The sequence below is a fragment of the Scyliorhinus torazame genome, chromosome 4 (genome assembly GCF_047496885.1).
Source record: "Scyliorhinus torazame isolate Kashiwa2021f chromosome 4, sScyTor2.1, whole genome shotgun sequence".
NCBI lineage: Eukaryota > Metazoa > Chordata > Chondrichthyes > Carcharhiniformes > Scyliorhinidae > Scyliorhinus > Scyliorhinus torazame.
Genome location: NC_092710.1, coordinates 190,898,532 through 190,920,448, shown reverse-complemented (window position 1 = coordinate 190,920,448; position 21,917 = coordinate 190,898,532). Strand labels below are relative to the sequence as shown.

Genomic DNA, 21,917 nt, shown 5'->3' with positions numbered 1-21,917 from the left:
CCCAGTGCTAACCACTGCGCCACATGCCACTCTTTCCTGTATCCAATTTAAAAGCCATCTTGTGGCCATCAACCATTATTTCGGTGGTCTAAAAATGCCCTTTGGATTCTGTGACCTCAGCTAACAAAAGTGTTTGATACTTACGATCTGAATGCTTAAGAAGCTGTTGTTGGGAATTATGTGCCTTTAAATTTATGACCTGGAGCTGAAAGCTTTCTGTCATGGGAGCCTGATTGAAGATGCCCCCTCCTGAGGCATGGGTGGCACTCTATTTTAATGGCTGGGCAAATGTGGTGGCGATGTGATCATTTCCTATCACAACGGAAACATCGAACAATGACCTTGACCGCACCCTATCTGTTCCTGTTTTGCTCGTTGGTGAACATTCTGGGTGTCCTGTCATATCCCTGTGAACTGGGATCCGAGAGCAATTTTGGCAGGAATCAATACTTGCTGCAGAGTTTTGGGTGGCTCTGTCGGACTTTATCTGGTCTGTATGAGTATCATGTTTCAAACTAAAGAATCGAAGGCACTAATGAATTCTGCATTTTCAGCAGTTTCATATTCAACTTGCCGTCGTGTTAAAATGTCTTTGGCCCTCCTGCAATTGTGTATAGTATCACATTGACCTGATCCTTATCTGGTTTCTCTGACCGTCCAGAAGCGGTGCAGTCACGGTGGAAGCAGAGACACCAGTTGATCCAGTGCATTGCCTTGTTGAGGCCCTTGCATGGTCCAGCGACTTGCGAAGAGGTAAGGCTTTCTCCGTATGCCTATTTCCAGCTGTTGCGGCACTGCGGGAAGAATCTCTTGCTCTATTTGCTGCTGCGGTGGTTTCTTAAGTGTGTGCTGCTGAGCTGATTACTTACCCACTTTTCCGTCTTTCTCGATATCAATGGGGATCCCGATAAAATGGTTCGCACACCACTGTCACAATACACTGACACCTAGATTCTCTGACCCCCCGCCGGGTTGGAGAATCGCCGGGGGCTGGCGTGAATCCCGCCCCCGCCGGTTGCCGAATTCTCTGGCACCGGATATTCGGCGGGGGCGGGAATCGAGCTGCGCCGGTCGGCGAGCCCCTTCCCCCCGGCGATTCTCCGGCCCGCGATGGGCCGAAGTCCCGCTGCTGGATTGCCTGTCCCGCCGGTGAGGATCAAACCACTTCTCTTCCTGGCGGGACTAGGCGGCGCGGGCGGACTCCGGGGGCCGCCGGGGGCGCAGGACGATCTGGCCCCGAGGGGTGCCCCCATGGTGGCCTGGCCCGCAATCGGGGCCCACCGATCCATGGGTGGGCCTGTGCCGTGGGTGCACTCTTTTCCCTCCGCCTCGGCCACAGTCTTCACCATGGCCGACGCGGAAGAGACCCCCCCCCCTGCGCATTCGTGGGGATGACGTCAGCAGCCGCTGATGCTCCCGCGCATGCGCGGCCTTTCCCGCCGGCTGGCGGCTTGCCAACCACTCCGGCGCGGAGCTAGGCCCTCAAGGTGAGGGCTTGGCCCCTAAAGGTGCGGCCCCGCCGGGTAGGGGAGAATCCCGATCTGCATCTCTTTGGTAGCAGAGAGGGGGAAACCATGCCATCATAAACAATAAACATTAATTGGCTAGTTACACTATACACAAGGTAGATGTTTGCAGGACTTCATCAGAACCTTTCTCTCTCAGCCCAGCTACATGTGATGTTACCGATGATGCACTCTAACAATTAGCTTAATAGCTATTAACCTCTTTATCCTACATTCCTAGAAAGAGAGAGATCCATTTCTGCAGTAATAATCTTTTATTCTTTGGTGGCAAAAGATAGGCTTTGTAGGGGATTATAGATGATCACATCATCTACTGGTTGTTGTATGTCCTTGCCTTTTTAAAATATGTAATATTAACTCTTTAAGCTATGATTAGACACAGTCCTAGAAATATTTAGTTACTACAGTTAAGCTACACAACAGTGAAGAACATAATCCTTCCCCACAAACACTCCCATTAGAAAGAAGAACAGTAAATCAGGAAAGGACAAACGAAGACCAAAAACGTCTTCACTGATGTAGAATTAGTCAATCAATGAATTTTAGATAAAACTTTATGGAATATTCAAAAGACCTGCCACATTGGAAGACATCAGGTAAATGATGTTGCCAGCACAATACCAGTATACATACGGGACTTTATTTAAGGTCACCCTATACGGTAGCACAGTGGTTAGCACTGTTGTTTCACAGCGCCAGGGTCCCATGTTCGATTCCTGACTTGGGTCACTGTCTGTGCGGAGTCTGCACGTTCTCCCTGTGTCTGTGTGGGTTTCCTCCGGGTGCTCCGGTTTCCTCCCACAAGTCCCGAAAGACGTGCTGTTAGGTGAATTGGACATTCTGAATTCTCCCTCCGTGTACCCAAACAGGCGCCGGAATGTGGCGACTAGGGGCTTTTCACAGTAACTTCATTGCAGTGTTAATGTAAGCCTACTTGTGACAATAATAAAGATTATTATTATTAATTTTTAATCACATATGAAATTCACAGAGCCAACAACCTAGCACGCAGGGGGTCAAACATTTTCCAAGATGTTTGATAGATTTCCCAAAATCTTTCTCCTCTTTGAGATCCCAGGTGGATCCCTCTTATCCCATTGAAGCAGCTGGTCTACTTGCTTCCATCAGCATTCTAACCACCAGCTGGATCTCAGACCACTGACATGGGGCCTCCCAGCCTGGGCATCCCTGCCACCTGCCATGCCTCCTCCTGTGCTAGGAAGAGGCAGTGATCAGAAGAACTGTGTGCTACAAAGCCCTATGAGAACACCAGGAGAGAGCCAGAACCTAACATATCCAGGTTTCAGCCACTCTTAAGGGCAGCACGGTAGCACAAGTGATTAGCACTGTGGCTTCACAGCGCCAGGGTCCCAGGTTCGATTCCCTGCTGGGTCACTGTCTGTGTGGAGTCTGCACGTTCTCCCCGTGTCTGCGTGGGTTTCCTCCGGGTGCTCCGGTTTCCTCCCACAGTCCAAAGACGTGCAGGTTAGGTGGATTGGCCAGGATAAATTGCCCTTAGTGACCAAAATGGGTTCGGAGGGGTTACTGGGTTCCGGGGGTAGATGGAAGTGAGGGCGTAAGTGGGTCGGTGCAGACTTGATGGGTCGAAAGGCCTCCTTCGGCACTGTATGTTCTATGTCTATGTCTATGTCTTTCAGGACGTAACATGTTAAATGGTGAGTGGATTTTTGTCCCTTTATTTGTAATCCAGTTATATTGTGTTCCTGCAAATCAAAGAAAATAATTGCGGAATAAATAGTTAACACCATCTTCCGACGATGACAAGGTTCTAAATGATGTTGTAATCAAACATTGCCAGTGAGGTACAGCTAATTGGGAAGTGATAAGTCCTGCCACTGACTAGCATTGTCCCAGCACAAAACAAGGTGCAAATCACATTCGATTGATATTGACTTTCACATTCACTCTATATTGCCTAGATCCTCTTCCTTGACCTCCGACTATAGATGAGGTAACATGTTAAATACAAGCTTGAACGAAAAAAGAACAAACAAATTTGAATTTGCATCATCCAAGCTACAACAAAGAAAGATATGACCGGTTGGCTTGGGTTTAACTGGCTGGAAAACCAATATTCACCCACAACTCCTTGCTCCATGAAAATAAAGAGTAATTCTGTTGTTGTTCTAGAAAATCAGAATGATTTGCATTTGCAAAGTGCTTTTGAAAATCTCCGGACATCCCAATGCACTCTACAGCCAAAGAATTACTATTGAAGAGTTGTCACGTTTGTAATGTTGGAAACGCAACCAAATTCTACACAGCAGGCTCTCACAAACAGCAATAAACAAATAAACAAACAGAAATAAATGGCCAGGTCATCTGATTTAGTGATGTTGGTTCAGGGATAAACCTTGGCCCAAACACTGCAAGAATTCCTGCATTCTTCAAATATGCTGCGGGATACTTTATGTCAACCTAAGTGGGCAGATGGCGATCTTCGTTTAATGTCTCATCTTAAAGACGACATTACTTACTGTGCAGAACTTCCGCGGTACTGCAGTGAAGTGTCAGTCTCAAAGCCTCTAGATTGAAGCTTTAACCTGTTTTGTTATGCTCTTGGCGTAGCATAAGCTGCTTCCTTGATGTGCACTCTGACAAAGGAAGGTTCAGACTTGGAGATAGCTTTAACACATTTATTAAACTGTTAACCATTCTCCTACTTGGATTCGACTCTCCTGTCAATCCTGCTATAGCTACACAGACTAATTAACCAGTCTGCTACAATCCACGTGGTGGGTGTGATGTGTTTCAATCAACCCTGTCTGTACTCACTGAGAGTCTCCACTGGAAAGAGAAAGATAATGTGTGCTGTGTCTTTTTATATGGGTAGCCCCCTTGTGGTAGTGTCACTTCTGTGTGTGTCTTGACTGCCCATTGGTCATGTCCTATCTTACTGACCTATCTTACTGACCTATGTGTGTCATGATGTCTCTGGTGCTTCCTCTAGTGTTTATTTAGTCTTAGTGTCTTTGCATTAACCCCCTGTGTATTTACAGTGATGCATATCACCATATTCCCCCCTTTTTTCGTGTTACATATTTTCTGTACAGTGTTAAAGAAAATTGAACAAAATAGGTAGATAAGTGATGCTCTGTACAAGTTATGATGACTCTGATGACTATACAATAGTATACAAGACCAAATAATGGTTGCGATGACTTTGAGGATAAGACAATACAAAATAAAAGTTATGAGTCCAATAGTTCATGAATTTATATGGTCTGATATAGAAGTGTCAATGGTGACGTTGTCATTCCCTTGTGAACGCCGTCAGTGTCCTGGTGAATGGTCATCAGGAGGTGTTCAAGTGTTCAAATCACTTCATTAACTGATTTGGACTCTTTCTTTCGATGCTTATGGTAGCAATTCTTGATGGCATCTGTCCTGAAAGCTGGGTTGCCTGTTGGTAGTGTAGCAAACGTGAATTGGTAAGATGCATCTTCCTTCCATGGCATGTCATTGTACTGAGCTGAGCAGGAACAGTGTCCCTCATTTGCAGAGTTGTACCATGTCGTACCAGTTGTAGTCCCATTGTTGTTGTTTTTGTCGTGCTTGTTGTCGATGTTGTTGCCTCTGGTACGCTTCTTGTTATTGTCTTTGATGTTGTTGCTGTTTTGGTTGGTTTTGTTGTCGTGTTTGCTGCGCTCAAGGACCACACTCTGTGGATAATATGAGTCCTTCACACAGTTACTCGTGTCAGCGTCCTTTATGGCATCTGCTGTCTCCTTGAGCGTGCCGTCACTGAGTTCACGGCGCTCCCCGTCTGGAGTCATTTCCGGCTTACTTGAATCAGCTTTGGCTTGTCGATGCTCCCGCCTGGAGTCTGGTCTATTTCACCTGAGTCAGTTTTGGCTTCTTGATGCTCCCCGTCCGGAGTCATTTCAGGTTCACTTGAGTCAGCTGAGGTTTCGTGATGCTCCCCGTCCGGAGTCAAAACGTTTAGGAATGCATTTGCTTGTGGAGAGGCTGGAGCGGATGAGGTTTGAATTAACGTGGTGTCAACGCAGTCACCAGTAGTCTCACTGTGATTGTCGAGTGCCTCTGTACACACTAGCTGAGGTCTGTCACGTTGCACATCTTGTATGGGAAGTGGGATGTCGCCGTCACTTGTCGCACATACAGTGGCTAGAAAAAAAAAGAAAAAAAAAAAAGCTATAAAGAAGAGTAAGATAGATTATGAGAGTAAACTTGCTCAGAATATAAAAACAGATAGTAAAAGTTTCTACAAATACATAAAACAAAAAACAGTGGCTAAGGTAAATATTGGTCCTTTAGAGGATGAGAAGGGAGATTTAATAATGGGAGATGAGGAAATGGCTGAGGAACTGAACAGGTTTTTTGGGTCGGTCTTCACAGTGGAAGACACAAATAACATGCCAGTAACTGATGGAAATGAGGCTATGACAGGTGAGGACCTTGAGAGGATTGATATCACCAAGGAGGTAGTGATGGGCAAGCTAATGGGGCTAAAGGTAGACAAGTCTCCTGGACCGGATGGAATGCATCCCAGAGTGCTAAAAGAGATGGCTAGGGAAATTGCAAATGCACTAGTGATAATTTACCAAAATTCACTAGACTCTGGGGTGGTCCCGGCGGATTGGAAATTAGCAAACGTGACACCACTGTTTAAAAAAGGAGGTAGGCAGAAAGCGGGTAATTATAGGCCAGTGAGCTTAACTTCGGTAGTAGGGAAGATGCTGGAATCTATCATCAAGGAAGAAATAGCGAGGCACCTGGGTGGAAATTGTCCCATTGGACAGACGCAGCATGGGTTCATAAAGGGCAGGTCGTGCCTAACTAATTTAATGGAATTTTTTGAGGACATTAACAGTGCGGTAGATAACGGGGAGCCAATGGATGTGGTACATCTGGATTTCCAGAAAGCCTTTGACAAGGTGCCACACAAAAGGTTGTTGCATAAGATAAAGATGCATGGCATTAAGGGGAAAGTAGTAGCATGGATAGAGGATTGGTTAATTAATAGAAAGCAAAGAGTGGGGATTAATGGGTGTTTCTCTGGTTGGCAATCAGTAGCTAGTGGTGTCCCTCAGGGATCAGTGTTGGGCTCACAACTGTTCACAATTTACATAGATGATTTGGAGTTGGGGACCAAGGGCAATGTGTCCAAGTTTGCAGACGACACTAAGATAAGTGGTAAAGCAAAAAGTGCGGAGGATACTGGAAGTCTGCAGAGGGATTTGGATAGGCTAAGTGAATGGGCTAGGGTCTGGCAGATGGAATACAATGTTGACAAATGTGAGGTTATCCATTTTGGTAGGAATAACAGCAAAAGGGATTATTATTTAAATGATAAAATATTAAAACATGCTGCTGTGCAGAGAGACCTGGGTGTGCTAGTGCATGAGTCGCAGAAAGTTGGTTTTCAGGTGCAACAGGTGATTAAGAAGGCAAATGGAATGTTGTCCTTCATTGCTAGAGGGATGGAGTTTAAGACTAGGGAGGTTCTGCTGCAATTGTATAAGGTGTTAGTGAGGCCACACCTGGAGTATTGTGTTCAGTTTTGGTCTCCTTACTTGAGAAAGGACGTACTGGCACTGGAGGGTGTGCAGAGGAGATTCACTAGGTTAATCCCAGAGCTGAAGGGGTTGGATTACGAGGAGAGGTTGAGTAGACTGGGACTGTACTCGTTGGAATTTAGAAGGCTGAGGGGGGATCTTATAGAAACATATAAAATTATGAAGGGAACAGATAGGATAGATGCGGGCAGGTTGTTTCCACTGACGGGTGAAAGCAGAACTAGGGGGCATAGCCTCAAAATAAGGGGAAGTAGATTTAGGACTGAGTTTAGGAGGAACTTCTTCACCCAAAGGGTTGTGAATCTATGGAATTCCTTGCCCAGTGAAGCAGTAGAGGCTCCTTCATTAAATGTTTTTAAGATAAAGATAGATAGTTTTTTGAAGAATAAAGGGATTAAGGGTTATGGTGTTCGGGCCGGAAAGTGGAGTTGAGCCCACAAAAGATCAGCCATGATCTCATTGAATGGTGGAGCAGGCTCGAGGGGCCAGATGGCCTACTCCTGCTCCTAGTTCTTATGTTCTTATATGTTCTTATGCTCAGTGTCTTCTTGCTGTACACTTGAGCGTGGCAGACTGTCAGAGTGTTTCTGTTGTTCACTTGAGCATGGCATACCTGCATCGACTGCTGCTGGTTGCTCAGAGGAGGTCGTTAGACCCTCATGGTCTTGTTCATGCAAGGACTGCGCTCTGGAGTCTTGCGTTCCTTCCATCGTAGAGTCTGTCCACGAGCTCGCTGTGGAGGCTTGTGTCACTGGAGTCACTTTCTGTGTGGAGACGTGCAGTTGTCTCGCTGTGGAGTCTTTCATCGCTTTCTGTGTGGATGCTGGGACCCTTCGTGGTGCGTGGACCACTCTCTGTGTGGCAGCAGGCCACTCTCTGTGGGCTTGTACCGCTCTCTGTCTCTTGGCGTCAGGCCGCAGCATAATCCTGCACTCACGAGTCGGGATGTCATATATGCTGGGCTGAAGATCCTCAAATTCGAAGAACACACCCGCGTCTGTGTCGGATTTGTCATTGTGCAACACATCTCGTCGCGGGTCGGATTTGGTAGTGGAGTCGCCATCTCCAATGATGAAATCATCGTCTGAGTCATAGTCTTACAGGAACATATCATCACGTTTTGTGTCGGAGCTGTCATTGGGCGCGCGATGTCCAAAGAAGAAATCAAAGAAGAAGTACTTTCAGCTACTGGTCGAAGTTCAGGCATTGTGCCATCGTTCCAGGTGAAAGAATTTGTTTTGAGGCTTTAAACATTTTTTTTCTTGTTTTGGGACATTTCCCCTTTAAGTGGGTGTGGTCTGGGGCCTCTGACGTCGTGAAGCTTGTGACGTAGAGCGTAGGAAGCGATTGCGCATGCGCAGATCACTGTTTCTTTACTTTGCGCCCTTCTCTCAACTGCGCATGTGCGGCACCTTTTCCAAGTTGGCCACCAAATAAAATTGTCGTTCGTTGCTCGCCTCCCTCGTGGTTAGTATTGGCGCCTCTTTTACCATTTTCTGTTGGTTTCTTTGTGTTTTCCTCACAGTATTGTTTGAACTTGTCCAGGGCTGTCTGGAAGTCTCTCTTTTCTTGCCCTCTGGAGTATAGAATCATAGAATTTACAGCGCAGAAGGCCATTCGGCCCATCGAGTCTGCACCGGCTCTTGGAAAGAGCACCCTACCCAAGCCCACACCTCCATCCTATCCCCATAACCCAGTAACCCCACCCAACACTAAGGGCAATTTTGGACACTAAGGGCAATTTATCATGGCCAATCCACCTAACCCGCACATCTTTGGACTGTGGGAGGAAACCGGAGCTACTGGAGGAAACCCACGCAGACACGGGGAGGATGTGCAGACTCCGCACAGACAGTGACCCAAGCCAGAATCGAACCTGGGACCCTGGAGCTGTGAAGCAATTGTGCTACTTGAAGGTCTTGAAGATTTGTTCTGCATTTGCACCCGCAATTGTGAACAAAAGCTCTGTCTTTTCAGCATTGGCCACATCTTGTAGGTCGGCTGCTACCAGGAAAATATACACACTTCACTCCCCATACACACCATCACAGCCAAATAGATGGCACTCATTGTGCTGGAGCGCACCCATACAGCTGATGGGTCGGCTGGGGCCAGAGGGCACCTAGGGGGGTGGCCCGAGGGGGACACCCACATGACCCGTGGCCCTAACTTCACAGTGGGCTCCGATGTGCGCAGCTGCCTTGCACGCTGCAGCAATAGTCCGTGCCCGTCCACCCGACCCCACAGCCACCTCCCGGCCACCCTCCGCTACTCCCCCTGGCCCTGGCAGAAGCCCCCCAGCCAGCGGCATAACTGTCAGCAAACTATGGCGATGAGGAACATTTCCGTATCCCCTCTCTCTCCCTCAGCAGGCACGACGCTGGTTTCATGATTTTTACAAACACAAGTGAACCGCGCCATCGGGAACTTGGCCCATCGGAGACGGAGCATCGCGGAGGCCCCGGAGAATATCGAATTGGGCCCACTAATGATATGTGTTGCTCTTATTAGCCTTAATTTTAATTATGTTCTAATTAGCTCTAATTATGTCACCTTTGCTCACGAGTCGCCAGGTATCTTTCGGATACCGCCACGTGTTCAAGCTCGAGTTATGATTAATACGTCAGCACACCGCTTAGTAAGATTGAAATCAACGGTCATTTATTATGTACAGCAATAATTACTTACACAATAATCCTATTTTCTATATCACTACCTACCACTACTGGCCAATACTTAACTTTTGGGGATGGCCCACCAGGTCAGGGAAATGAATGGTTTATCGAATTGGATCTGGCCTGCGGGATTCAAAAGGCTGATACTGGTCGATGGCTAGGAGTCTCTATCGGATAGCGATCGCTGGAGTCAAACTTACAGTTTCTGGTCAATGTTCTTGCAAAGGTTGCGAGCAGGACAAGAAGGGAGAGAGAGAGAGATTTGAACTTGGCCCCTCAATTTATAGGGCCCAGGGGCTTCCCGCCTCTCGGGGCGGCCCTTGACCTTGAGTCCCAAGTGATTGGACTTGTTCCCAATCACTGGGTTCGATATGCTCCAATAATGGGGCGATTCCTCGATCGGGGGGTGGTCGTTCACCTTTCTTTGTTTCGGCCACAGCTGGCGCCGAGAGGTCTGGCCCGGCATTCAATTGCTAATATTTTGCACTTGTTCCTGGGGATAGCCGATGAAACTGCAGATGTCTGTGTTGATGTGCTGCTAATAGTCGCAGGTATCGATCTGGGCCGACTTCCCCAGAGCCGAATACGCTATTCTGTCTGCAGCTGTCCGTTTGTGTCCTGTTGGCTGCTTTTCCCATCAGCATTTTCGGTTAGCCATTTTATATCGGGTTTTGACCAAATTAATCGGGAATCAGCCATTTTAGGTGGCTACATATGCAAACGGTGTTTACTGTCCGTGCGTTCCAGAAGCATTGACACTGCTCTCTAGGTGACGGATTATTGCAATTTGTCATCAAATCGGTGCCCACCGCGATTTTAGCATCGGAACATATTCTCGATTTTGGCGTCAGCAAATGGAGAATCCCGCCCCTGATGTTTATGCTTTTCAGACATAGATTCCTTTTCTTCGTTAATTATGCCATATGATGACATGGAAGATCAGCCAAAGAGAAGGAAAGTGACTCAATAATTGTGAGATGATTCTTAAAGGGAAACTTTATTAAGATACAGACTGTGCTAGGAAAAAGGTCATAAAGGCCGATTTCATAACAGATTTGTTGGAGTTAAATGCTGAGCTGATAAATAATTGTGCTGCTTTGGTGACAGAGTTTGAAAAACCAAGTGACTCGATGAGAGAAATTGAACGAAAAGAGGTGGTAAAATCTAAATTGGTGACTCATCCATCAAGTCTGCTTGAACATGGAATCCAACTGTTTCAAACATCAGCAGCTCAAGCTATAGCAGAGGTCTGGAGCTCCACCTACTGGTAATCCAAACTCACTATTATATATATATATATATAATTGTACAGGGAAGAGAATAGGAGCAGGTTTGTTGTAGTTTTGAGTGTAGTGCCACTTGGACATGTATTACCATGCAGTTGCCTTGTTAAATATGTTAGGACACTTGACTTGCACATTGCAACAGTCTGTACACTTTAAAAGTAATTAATTGGCTGTAAATTGCTATGGGATGTCCTGAGGTCATGAAAGGCACTTTGTAAATGCAAGTCATTCTTTTGCTTCTTCCATTGTTTTTACAAGTCTCGTGTGAAAGCAGGCTGTTGAAGTAGATAATATTAAGTAAACAACAACAGGTGAGCATTGTTCTGTAGAAGGAAGGAAGTCTCCCCTTTTATTTCCATAAAGGGAAGGATCTGAACAGAGCACACAACACGTTTTGTGTTTCATCTCCCCTTCCCAAACACTTAAGTAATCTGCAAAAAGGACCATGGGAAAGAGAAATTAACTGATGAGGATTATTTTTAACTACGATTTCCTTTCGTATTTTTCCTCAATGAATGCTGCTGCCTCAAGTAGGAAATGCAGGTTTTGGATTACACACAAACAGCACTCAAGAAATGAACTGCTGCTGGAGCTGGTAAACACTTAAGAATGAATAAAGTTCCAAATTCACTAAAAGGTGCTCCAGTTTTAAAGGTAAAACAAAATATTGTGAGATGGTGGAACTCACGATACAAACAGAAAATGCAGGGACTAACACAGCTTGTCAATTAGCAGGTTGCTGCCCAGCCTGTTGTGCATGTCCAGCATTCCCATCCTGAGCTCTCATTTTAAATTTGATCCGGGACCCCAGGGTGGAAGTGCTGCCTGCCAAGAGCTGCCAGCCAATTCCAGGATGGCTCCTTTGAACCTCAGAGCCATTGCTGCTGGTACTACACCCACCTGAGGTCTCGTATCATCACCGGATGCCATGCCACAGGAGAGGTTGTAGGCTGGGGATCATGGGTTGGCAGCAAGCGGATGGGGTGGCTCTCAATGGGCCCCACCTTCCTAATGCTAGGTCCCCCAATCAGACATTGAGTACCTTTGAATGAGAGCCCCCACCTTGGAAGCCTACAAGCATTTTCCCCACATGGCAAGGCTTCAGGATGAGGCCCTTAAGTGGGCCTTAATTGCTTACTTAAGGACCTTCATTGGCGGCAGGGTGGGAAGGTCATCCACCAGCCTTCCTACCACTGACTTAATCGGGGTGGAAGAGGGAAGAGACTTCGCTTGGGTGCCCCAGCTGACCATTTCCCACCTGATTAAATGCCACCCCACCACCAGACTTGCCAAGGGGGAGAGCATTAAAGCTCTTGAATTCTTTGCCTCATTGCTAAATCAAGCGTATGTTCCTAATTCCCGATTGATTGGGAAACCTGGAAGAAAGATCAATTTATCAGCTAAAATAAGTAAAATACTGTGGATGCTGGAACCTGAAACAAGAACAGATTATGATGCTGAAAAAAGTACAGCAAGTCTGGCAGCATCTGTGAGGAGCGAAAGCAGAGTTAACATTTCAAGTCTTTTGACTCTTGGTCAGACGCTGCCAGACCTGCTGAGTTTTCTGGCATCCTCTATACTTGTTTCAGTTTATCAGCTGGTGAACTATCAGTTTAAAAATCTGCCCACCCAGTCTAGCCACCATGTACCTGGTGAACAGCATATTTAGAACGTGATTCAAAATATTAACTTTACAGGCATTCTCTGAATTATGATGTGTCTGCACTCACCTGTTGTGGTAATACCAGGTATTGCGGTACCTGAGAGGTGGATGACCATTGGCCCAGGAGTCTACCATTGGCCGATGTACATAGCTCCGCCCTGAGAGGCGGAGTATAAGAACCAATGCCGTCCCAGCAGCCTTCACTTTCTGTATCGAAGCTGCTGGGGAACAGTTCTAGCAGATTAAAGCCTATTAGTTATGACTCGCCTTGTCTCGAGAGTAATTGATTGCGCATCAATCTAATCTGCTACAACTTCAGTTGAAAGGATGGATCTCCGTATCAAACCGGAGTGCCTTCAGCTCAGCCCCCACGCGGACAACTCTGCTGCCATCTTCAAACATTGGCTGGCGTGCTTTAAGGGCTACCTCGACACGGCTGCCGACACCCCCACGGAAAGACAAAAGATGCACCTTCTACGCTCGCGGTCGCACTTAAACGATCCATTCCCCCCACACACACAATCCCAGCCAACAAGATGGTTGGAAAGAGGCAGCGCAATGGTTCAGGAACGCTGAGTTGGAGACCCTCCTGGACGCCGTGGAGGAGAGGTGGATGATCCTGTACCCCGGCCCGGAAGGAAGGCCGCCAGGCACAGCCGTTCACCATGCCTGGGCGCAGGTGGCAGAGGCGATCACCGCTGTGGGCAATGTCACCTGGACTGGCCAGCAGTGTCCGAAGAAACTCCACAACCTCCTCAGGGCAGCCACGGTGAGCTGGTACACACCCGTCCTACACACCTGTAACCCCCCCCCCCCCGCCCCCCCGGGGGATGGCCGAACCCTCACCCTGCCCCACATGGCAGCACCCATGCCAGTCGCCGCGGCCGGGTGCCCTGGCCACTGATGCCATCATCTACCCAACCCCTGTGCTGCATCCGTCGGAACGTCAAACGGTGTCGTTGTTCGTGTTTGCCCCCCCCCCCCCCCCTCCACCAATGGAAGGCGGCACATGACCGCCGGGAGCAGGAGAAGACCAGAGGGGGACGGGGGACCATCAGACCTGCAGCCTCTCACCATGCCCGAGCAGGGGGCACTGGACGTGGTCGGCGGCCTGGAGAAAAGGGAGGTCACCGAGGTGGAGGTTGGCGGCGGGCGAGCAAGTGAGACCCTGCTTAGTTGCGGATCCCCATGACACATGAGTGGACAACCCCCCCCCCAACCCCCACCCCCCCCCACCCCCCACACACCCCTCTCAATGACATTCCCCACCCCTCACCATCCTCAGCCCACACCCCCTCACCCCCCACCCCTCACTGCCCTCAGCCCATGCCCGCCTCACCCCTGTTGTACCTTTTAAACCTGTGAGTCTTTAACCCATATACGGTGGACAAATAACCACACAAATTGTTTAATACAATAATAGTTTATTACACACACCCAAAGTTAACAAAATCAATTTGAACTCTAAACTAACACACAAAAATGACCCTAACTTCACGTCCAGGTGACTGGTAGGTATAGAGCAAATATGGCCTTATCTGGAATCTGTCGTCTGGCAGTGCTGGATGTCTGTTGCTGGTTGTCTGTGTCCCCGGCTCTGGCCCCTCTGTGGATGGCGTGGATGTTCCTCTCCTGGCTGGTGAAGGTATCACCGCTGTTGCCATTGGTGGTCTCGTGAGGGAATGGCAGAGCAGACTCGAAGGGCCAAATGGCCTCATCCTGCATCTATTTGCCCATCAGGTAAGACCCTAACTCTACATGCACAAATCTCTGATACATAATACATGAATAACAAAGACAAATATACATTAAATAACAGACCTAATACGGTTACAAAAATGGAAGTGTCCGTACTGTAAGATACAATTGGCAGTCTAATGCAAAGGTGGGAAAATATCGTAAACAAAATACAAAAGTGGAGAAATACTTTCTGGTACAAATTGCAGAAAATATCGACGGTAATGGAGATCAATGGTAACAGGCTGGTCTTAAGGTTGTACAGTTCTACAAAGGTCATATTCAAGCCAAGTTGGATTCTCCGTGCAAAACAGTTATGAGTCCCCGGGGATCTTTAGTTTGGCTGAATTAAAGGAGCATGTGCAGTAAACATGGGTCCCATGTCCTGGCGCTTCGTGATCTCTGCTGTCCACCTTCAGAATTGGACCATGAGGATGATGAGGTAGATTACGGTCAACAGAATCAGCATGACAGGGAGAGGAGCCGAACAATCGGGTGTCTCTGAAGGTTAGGGCCCCAATCCCAGGAATCATCTCACCACGTACTGGCCTTGCGTTATGAATCTGTCGAGTGACATCCTGAGTTTGCTGTCTCTGGGCGTCCTGGGAGATCAAGCATAGTTTCTGTTACCATTGCAGGCCTGACGTCTGCGTTCATTCTATCATATCGTCAATATCCGCAACCCTCCCCCTTTTCTTTTTTCATTTATACATGTTCTAACCTAACACAGCATTCTGTTGGCTGAGGCTTGGACTGGTTGGAACCCGTCTTCAAACACTTCCTTCTTAACGCAACCGTATACTGGTTGAGATTTGGCTGAACCAGCCGAACTCCAGGGCGGCCAGCTGTACACAGTTTCACCCCAGGAGCACACAGGTGTGACCTGAGGAGGGGGGGGGCCGAATTGTAGGGCAGCCCGATTCCTTCACAGCAGCAATCACCATAGGGTTGTAAAGTGTAAATAGCATGTGGGATCGGTCCAAAGGGACATCTGTAGAAGAGTGAAGAAGAGGATGAGTTGTGACCGAAGTCACTGAATACATTTTTCGTCCCACAACCAAACGGTGGGGTGTGGGCCAACGGTTCTGGTCTGAGCCAACTTGAATACTCAGTGTTTGGTGCCCAAGTGTTTGGTACTGTAAGTAGCCATTCCAGATAGTGGGAGTTGGAGGGAAGGAGGAGTTAGTGGTGAGAGAGGTGCGTATGGTCCGCTGCAGGCAAAGAATGTGTGGGGTCCCCGGGTAGGGCGGGGAAATGCCGTAACTCCACTACCCGAGTGTGTTGAAGAATAGGATGAGTGTGTATTCCTAGGAAGGGGATACTCCCTAGGTCCGAACAGAATGGTGGTTGGAACCGGCAGGAACACAATGGCGATACGTTGGATGTCCAACGACAGATGACAGAACGAGGGTGTGTGGTTGTTGAGGGACTACCTCCTGGTGTGTGAACGGTGGGGTGATCCCCACGCACAGCGAAGATCGGACTCTGATCGGAGGTGGAGGGAGGAAATAGTCAGGGAGTGAATATAATCGTGGGTTAACCCCAGTGAAATAGACTAGGGGAAGGGTGCAGGTAGTGTACATACCAATTGCTCTGAGTAGTGGGGGACAATCATGTGGTTGTGTGCCAGGCACACAATGCATTATGGGTTTGTAGTCTGTTATCCTTGGATGGAAAGATGGCTCAGCGTGAGTGCTGATAATGAATGTGCTCTCAGAGTCTGATCAGTGAGAGGTGAGGGACAGTTCAAATTGCAAATAGCATGCAGGGAGGAGAAGAAGGGACGGAAGACGAGTGTGAAGCAACGCACAAACTAAAAACACTAGCGTTTGTGGAGCACAATTAATTGGGTAGGTTCCATCAGGAAATCGTGTACAATGTTTATTGGGAGGCGTCCGATTGTCATCATCTGGACATCTCGGAATGTTTGTGCTCCACACACCTCAGAACATTGCGCTCTGCAGTTGTTCTTGTAATACCCCCACGGGAGGTTCATCCATTGAATCATCTACCTCCCCTGGTCGCCAGAGCCGTGTATGACCGTTGCTTGTGTTCATTGGGTTCAGGGTTACCGTATCCTGGCTCTCGAATCGTCCGGCTACTCTTACCAACATCTGGCCTGGTCCCGTGTCCAATAGGGAGATTGGGGAGTGTGAGAGGTTGTGGGGCGGCTGGTTGCGGGTGGGAACTGCTTTGTGAAGGCGTCAATGATAACCAGTACATCCTGACATCCATTTCTGCATGGTGGGGGTGGGCCGAGGTAATCCACATGGGGATTCATCCAGGGACCCTCCACAGGACGGGCGTGTCCTCTATGTCCCTTCCTGGCGTAACCGTAGGGCGCAAATGAGGCAGTCCTCAATATAGTGAGTGACATCCTCCTTTAGTTCTGGTCACCAATATAATGGTGGTCCATAGTGGTCTCCATGCCCTAGTGTCCGTCATGGGATTGGTATATCAGCTGGTTTCGGTCCTGGGTAGGAACTGCATCATTCTCACCCTTTAAACGAATCCGTCCTGTATGGTCAGCCCGTCCTCCCATATATCGTAGGGGGCCGGGAATTGCCATTCAGAATTTGTTGTAGGGAATCGCCTGTGCGTTGGCACAATGCTAGGTCGGCTATGTTAGTCTGGGAGACGTTAACTGCATTCATCGGCTCACCTCCACAGCCTTGCAGTTGCCGGGTGGGGAGGTGCAGTGATGGCACTTCACCACAATGATGCCGTAGATGAGGCCAGTGGCTTCTTATAGTTTGGCGCACGTTTCCCATGCACTTCGCTCATGTCTTCCCACCAAGTGTGCCCTACCGCCCTGGGGCCTGTCTCGGTGCCGGATAAAGTTTGACCACATGGGCCAACCTTTCCCTTTGATATATCTCCGTACTACCCCCTCCCATATGGGACACCTCTCTGCTCCTGTCTTCTGCGCCTCTACATCTTCACCTGTTGTCTAAGCTGCCATATTTCAGTTAGCGAACAAGGGTGTAGAGGTGCGATTGGACAGCGGGTACCGCTTGTAGTAATGTTCCGGCCCTAATTCCTCTGAAGCTACATGCAAATTTACAGAGTTTACCCTATCCTCCCTTGTTAGGTGTACATGCTCTTAGTACACACTTCTGCAATTCAGTGACTTGTCCAATACGGAGTTTACCTGGTATATTTTTGATTTCTGAATAATCCTCAATGAAAAATGAAATGAAATGAAAATCGCTTATTGTCACAAGTAGGCTTCAAATGAAGTTATTGTGAAAAGCCCCTAGTCACCACATTCCGGCGCCTGTTTGGGGAGGCTGGTAGGGGAATTGAACCGTGATGCTGGCCTGCCTTGGTCTGCTTTAAAAGCCAGCCATTTAGCCCAGTGTGCTAAACCAGCCCCAAAAATAGAGATCTTTATATTCTCTTCGATTTACTTGGAATCCTGGCCGTTACGTGGGTCTGGCTCAGGTGAAATCTCCAAGAATATAGTGGGATCTTTCGGAGCAACAATTGTTCCATTCAATCGAATACCATCACGGTCACCAGATTTGTTGTACCTTCTAAACTACAGTGACTCTCCTCCCTGTACACAATAGACATATGACCACACATGGTTGTATATTACAAGTTGTATATTACAATACTAGTTCAATACACACACAGAGTTAATATTAGTCGATCACACACACATACAGGTTGGACTATAGACCAACAAACAAGAAAGACCAACTTAACTTCCAGGTGACTGGCAAGTACAGAGCAGATATGGCCTCATCTGGAATCCGTCATCTGGCAGTGCTGGATGTCCGTTGCTGGTCATCTGTGTCCTTGGCTGGTGAAGGTATCAATGTTGTTGTCGTCGGTGGTCGAGGGAGTGAGTGGTGGGCTGCGCAGCTTTTGCGTGCTTTTGGGCGGTCCTAGTTAGATGTCCAATAGCTCGATCAGGGCTCGATCATCCTGATCGATCGCAACCAATTGGGGGTGCACACCTTGATGGTGGGGCGGGGCCAGTCGGCCATGGTCGTTAGTGTCCAAGGCACAAAGGCCTTCCCAAGTAAGGAAACCGACACCACCAAGTTTGCCACATATTGTTACTTTCTACCTGGAATCCATTGTCCCTGGATGTCCTTTCAACGGCCTTTTCCCTGTGTTGGTTTCTGCAAGATCCAGGCTGCAGCCCTTGTACATTTGCAAGCTGCAGCCTGTCTGTGTCCCTGTGTTGACCAATTTCCTATCGATCTTTGTGGGCGGCCATTTTAGATGGCCGCACCCCTCACCCTCACCCTCCTCATCCTCACCCCCTCACCTTTACCCCCTTACCCCCAACCCCGCCCCCCCTCCACAATGCCCCCCCCTCCCCCCACACCCCCAGCCCGCTGTCAAATGTTACATGTTGTCATGTGTCTTACAGGACCTGCCAGATATGGGGCTGGTGCATCCGGAACCCTCCATGCAGGGCCAGTGCCAGAGCCGGTGCCCCCCAGACAGCTGAGCACTGACGGCGAGAGTAGTCCAAACACCAGCCCTCTGCCCGGGACTCAGGACACCCCGGAGCTCGGGTCAGAGGAGGACACCGACTTTCCCTCACTGCTGTCTCCAACACCCTCCAGCATCCCAGAGACTATCACCTCGGTTGGGCACATTAGTGAAGAGGCTCCTGGGGACACTAGCTGGTGTGTACCACACATTGCGTCTGGTACAGCAGGTGGAGGTAGGAGCAGCTGAGGGGCCGGATGGTTGGAGCGCAGGCCGGCCCCAGCAACCAGCTGCCGTCCAGACGGGTCCCGGGCTTCTGGAACATCCAGTCCCAGCCACAGTGCAGGCGCAGTCAGAGACCCAGTCACAAGAGGGGATTACGGCGAGCATCCAGCACCTGCAGGGGCAGGTGGATGAGTCCATCCGCATGCAGGAGCAGGGGTGGTGCCGGTCATGTGTGCCGCTCAGGCTGACACCCCGGTGGCGTCCACAGTGGAGGCATTGGGGGCGGTGGTGTCGGCTATGGGTCAGAGTGTCCAAGGCTTGGGGCATTCTTTGCAGGCGCTGGCCTCTCACAGGCAGTCATGTGCCAGAGCCACATGGACATTGCAGCGGTACTCCTCAGCGTGGCCCAGTCACAGCAGGCCATGGCTGTGAATGTCGGCGGTATGGCCCAGGTCCACCAGCATTATGCAGGCACTAGGTGGGGTGGCCCAGTCCCAGAGGGAGGTGGCCCAGTCCCAGTGGGAGGTGGCCCAGTCCCAAACGAGTTGGCCCAGTCACTGGCTGATGTGGCACAGACCCTCAGGGTGGTGGCACGATCGCAATGTGATCTGGTGCAGACCAAGACGGAGATGGCCCACTCCCTGTGCTCCGTGGCGAGCATGCAGACCTTTGTCAAGACATAGAATGGGCCTCCAGGACTGGCAGAGCCAGGTGGCAGGGGAGCCTCAAGGGATGGCCCCGCTCACACCCCTGTCCCATGGAGTTGCCCAGGGGCCATCGGGCATCCCGAGGGAGTAGGAGGTGACGGGGCCCGTGCCGATGACTCCCGCAGGGGAGGTTCCGGAACACCGCAGCACCTCGGACTCCCCCCTCCTGTCCCTGATGCATATGGTGGGCATCGGGAAGAACGGGATGGCACCACGCCACCAGGGACACCCGAGCAGTGGCCAGACCCATCCATGCCAGGTTGCCCCAGGAGACGCAGCCAAAGGGATCCCTTGTCTCAGGTCAGGAGTCTCAGCAGTCCGCCTCCACTCCTGCAGTACCGTCTGGGGAACCACTTAGGTGTAGTGTTAGGGCCCCTGAGGCCAGAAAGTTAGACACCAGTTAAGTTGGCAAGGTGCAGGGCACAGTTGAGTTATAGGGGCGAGGGCACAGACTGTATATATTGCTCCACAATAAACACCTGTTAAAACCTGCCTCGGTGTTGTTTGCTGTGTGTGGGGGTGGGCTGGTCAGGGCTGGCCGTGGGGAGGGGGGCGGGGGACCAGTGTAGGCCCCGTGGGTGGACAGCCCGCCCCCCCACCCACCCTCTGTGGCCCGACCGTCCCCAGCAACCCCACCGCAGGGATCACCCAGCTGGAAGGTGCTACTGTGGGTATTAGCCAGACATTGTCATACGATGTGGAGCACCAGAGCTCATTGCAGAACAGGTTGTCATCATCCTCCATCCCATCCAGACCCACTGTCACTGCCAATCCAGGGCCTCCATCTTATAATGCCGCAGGTATGTATAACGGAGGGGGTGTGCATGCGGACGGTTTGACGGTGTGGGAGGTGAGTGGGTGTGGGTCTCGGATGTGGTATCCATGCCCCTGGCCAGCAACCCCCCCTCCCCTCCCTCTCCACCCCCTCCCTCCTAGTTGGTGAACCGCGACGCGATCAGAGCGTCCCATGCGCGCTGGCCCTGGCGACGACGTGGTGCAGCCTCCAGTACCTGCCTGGGCCCCATGTCCTGCTCATCGTCCCTCCCCACCGCATCAACTGCGTCAGTCGAAGCCTGCCCTTCCTCCTCATCCTTCCCATCCAGCATGTCGCCTCGCTGCTGCGCAATGTTGTCGAGGATGCAGCAGGCCACCATGAGGCGGGCGACCCTCGCAGCATCATACTGTGGGGCCCCTGCAGAGCGTCCAGGCACCTGAAGCGCATCTTGAGGTTGCCGAAGCACCGCTCGATCACACTCCTGGTGGCTGTATGGGCGTCGTTGTAGCGGGTGTCCACGTCGGTCGGTCTGTGATCTCTGGACAGGTGTCATCAGCCACAGCAGGTAATCCCTGTCACCCAGCAGCCAACCCCTCAGCCAGGAGGGGGGGGGGGTGCCCCTAAAACATGTTAGGGATCACCGAGTGCACTCGAATGACGGAGTCATGTACACTGCCCGGGTATCGGGCACAAATGTTCATGATGCGCAGCTGGTGATCACAGACCAGCTGGATGTTCATCGAGTGAAACCCCTTCCGGTTGGTTGGTGTAGGGCGGCCTGTTATCAGCCGGCGCCCCTCAGGCAACAGGCATCCCGTCTATAGACCCCTGGACCCAGGGCATCCTGACAATGACAGCGAACCAGCGAACTGGGCATCCTGGTGGGCTCAGTCGACATGGAACTGGATGTACCGCTCCGCCTGAGCCCACAGAGCATCCGTGATGGCGTCCGTGCATTGAGGTCTGTGAGATCCCAGACAGATCCCCACTCGGTGACTGGAAGGTCCCCGTCGCATAGAGGTTCAGGGCCACCTTGATGGTCACTGGGAGCGGGTGTCCTCCACCATATCCCTGCACTGCCAGGTGTGCCATCATCTGGCAGATGTGTCGCACTGTCTCTCTGCTCAGTGGAAGTCTCCGACGGCAGGCCCTCGAATGACGTGCGGCGCCGGTACACACGAGGACTCATGCAGCGTCTCCTTGACACCTCCTCCTCCTCGGCCAGTTGGGTGGCCGGCTCTCCAACCTGTGCGGCCGTCACCTGCCCCTCTGCTTCCCACTCTGCTGCTGCAGCTTCTCCCTCCTCTCCG

General features: G+C 50.1%; 1 long non-coding RNA gene across 1 annotated transcript in view; it reads left to right on the top strand.

Moving 5' to 3' along the window:
• Positions 1–596: 596 nt before the first annotated feature.
• LOC140411685 (uncharacterized) overlaps positions 597–21,917 on the top strand; it is a 62,571-nt gene continuing 41,250 nt past the window's right edge. The window contains exons 1-2 of the long non-coding RNA XR_011940952.1: positions 597–753; positions 10,870–11,029. This is a non-coding gene — a long non-coding RNA (uncharacterized lncRNA). The remainder of the gene's footprint in view (positions 754–10,869; positions 11,030–21,917) is intronic.